The sequence below is a fragment of the Octopus bimaculoides genome, chromosome 18, assembly GCF_001194135.2.
Source record: "Octopus bimaculoides isolate UCB-OBI-ISO-001 chromosome 18, ASM119413v2, whole genome shotgun sequence".
Lineage (NCBI taxonomy): Eukaryota > Metazoa > Mollusca > Cephalopoda > Octopoda > Octopodidae > Octopus > Octopus bimaculoides.
In genome coordinates this window covers 2,093,695-2,096,718 of record NC_068998.1, presented here as the reverse complement: position 1 = coordinate 2,096,718, position 3,024 = coordinate 2,093,695, and positions in this window count along the sequence as shown.

Sequence of the window (3,024 nt, the reverse complement as noted above, 5' to 3'; positions counted from 1 at the left end):
TCTCTCTCTCTCTCTCTCTCTCTCTCTCTCTCTCTCTCTCTCTTCATTCCCTTCATTTTTCTTCGCGCTTTCGTTCGCTCGTTCCTTTTTCTTTCTCTTCTTTATCACACCTATTCTTTCATTCTTTATTTCTTCTTCCCTGCCTCTTTCTTCATTATTTCCTTTCTTCAGCATGACTTCTCTGTCTCTCTTTCATTTACTTTTTCCTTTTTTCTTTCTCTTTCGTTCGTTTATTCCTTCTTTCTTCCTTTTCCATAAAATACCTTTTCTTTTTTTATTTGTTCTTCATCACTTTTTTCTTCATTATTTCTCTCTTTCATTTTGCCTTCTCTTATTCATCCTCTCTCTCCCCCCCCCTCTCCCTCTCTCTCGTTTATTCCTTTTCCTTTCTTCTCTTTATCTTTCATTCGTTTTTTTTCTTCCTTCTTTGTCTCGTTCTTTTCCTTTTTCTATTTCATCTATTCTTCTTTCATTATTTCCTTCCTACAATATTCCTTCTTAATCCTTATTCTCCTACTTATTTCTTTCTTTCTTTCTTTCTTTCATTATTTTTTCTTCTTTTATCTCTCTTTCGTTCCTTCCATCTTTCAGTCTTTTTTCTCTGTTCATTTCTTCCTTTTTTCTTTACTATCTTTCTTTCTTCCTTCCTTCTCCCTTTTCATTCTCCTTAAAATAATCTCCTTTATAATTAAAACAATATTAGTCATTAAGCTAATCCTCTCTCTTCTACTCACCTCATTAGTATTCCTAATTAGATTTTTTTTTTTGTACACTCAGCATTAAATATCGTCACCCCTACTTAACTGTTGATTTTCATGCTGATGGCATCACTGAGCAATTAACCTGAGTGTTTTTGTTGTTTTTTCTTTATGTAAAAAATCATTCAGTTTTTATGAAACAGTAGTAAATGAAATTTTGTTCAGTGCCTGCTTGTTCTTGATTCAAGTCAAACCAGAATCCACTGGTATCAATTAAGTACCAGTAATACACTAAGTTAGATCACTTTAATGCTTTCGTTACCATTTTTTCTGCCAAAATGCACTGCCTTTGTTTCAATTAATTGCAAAAATAATGAAGCATTCTGTAAAATTTCTTTGTCTTTATTAATTTGATGTTTGAAGCAAAAAAAAAATTGTTTACAATCTTTACATGATGTCAAGGTAAGGGTACACACACACACACAAACACACATATACACACAGCATCATCATCATCATCGTTTAACGTCCATTGTCCATGCTGGCATGGGTTGGACAGTTTGACCAGGGCTGGTAAACTGGAAGGCTGCACCAAACTCCAGTCTGATTTGGCATGGCTTTCAATGTCCCGGATGCCCTTCCTAACGCCAACCACTCCAAGAGTGTAATGGGTGCTTTTACATACCACCAGCACAGGGGCCATTTGCGTGACACTGGGATCTGCCACAAGACAGGTTTGTTTCAGATTCTGTCTACCAAAGTTGTTGTATAGATGACCAAAAATTACAGCATCCCCTCTGAACGAGACACTGGTCTATCCCAGGGATCCTCTTCACGGCTGAGTAAACTGAAGCAACATGAAACAAAGGCGTTGTGCTCGAGAGCACAACATATTGCCCAGTGCTGGAATCAAAAACACATTCTTGCAATCATGAATGCAACGCCCTCATACTAGGCCATACACATGTGTACCAGTCATGTACTGGGGTCTATTTAATTAACCATACCCTCTCTCAAAGTCTGCGGCCTTGGTACCAATGTTAGAAATTTCCATCATTCTTCCGTTTTTTTTTTTTTTTCTAACTCATCTTGGTGACAGCCATTGTAAGGGATGTTAGCTTCGAGCAAACTAAGTCTCCAACGTTAGTTTTCAATGTTGCTGATTACAGCTATTTCACAAAGTTTCTTGTTGTAAGAGATATCTATATCACAATGGCCATTTTCTTTTTCCACATTTTCTTTTATTTTCTTTTTACTTCATCATGAAGTCAATGAAAGAGTGATAAGTTGTCTCAAATCATCCACACACACACACACACACACACACACACACACACACACACACGCACAAACTCCAGCAATTGAATCTGTTTAATAAATGGAATCAGCAGATAAATACTTTATCGTTATTATGGCACATTTTTTCACTAATAAAGTTCACCAAATTATTAACATCTGCCTGTGTCACCCATCATCAGCAGAAGTAACATTGAATCGGGAGAAGAAAGAAGAAGCTTTGTTGGGCCGAGGAGGATGACACAAAGTTTTATAATGAACCATACTAGCATAAAGCTTTTTAAAATTAAGTAGCATTGCTACAAGAGGAAGGAACCCAACAGAAGCTATTCAGGCAAAATGCTGGTCTCTAAGCATGCAACCTCTTCGTACCAATTGTCTGTCTTCGTACAATCCTTCTTCTTCTTCTTTTTCTCTTTCTTCCTCACCTTCTTATCATTCTTTTTCCTCCTCTTCCCCACCTCCTCCTCCCTCTTCTTATTCTTTACCTTCTTTTTCCCTTTCTTCTTCTTCTTCTTTTTCCTTTTTTTGTCTTTTTCTTCTTCTTTTCCCTTTCTTGTTCACCTTTTTTCTTTCTTTTTCTTCCTCCTTCCCTCCTTCTTCACCATCTTCACCTTCTTTCCCTCTTTCTATGCTTTCGTCTTTTGCTTCTCTTTTCTCTTTTCTTCTTCTTCTTCTTCTTCTTCTTCTTCTTCTTCTTCTTCTTCTTCTTCTTCTTCTTCTTTTTCTTCTTCTTTCCCTCTTTCTTCTCTTTCTTCTTCTTCTTCTTCTCCATCATATTCCTTGCTGTCCCATCAATCAACTGTTGATCCATTGAATAAAGTTTTAGTGAATAAAACACTGATTAAACTATATTTATCCATTTACCATCAGCAACTGAAATTCTGGAATGTTCTACTCACTTGTAGAATATTCAATAAAAGAAATACTTATTTCTCTTTCTTTGCCATCAATCCACTCACCATATATATATATATATATATATATATATCATCATCATCATCATCATATATATATATATATATTATAT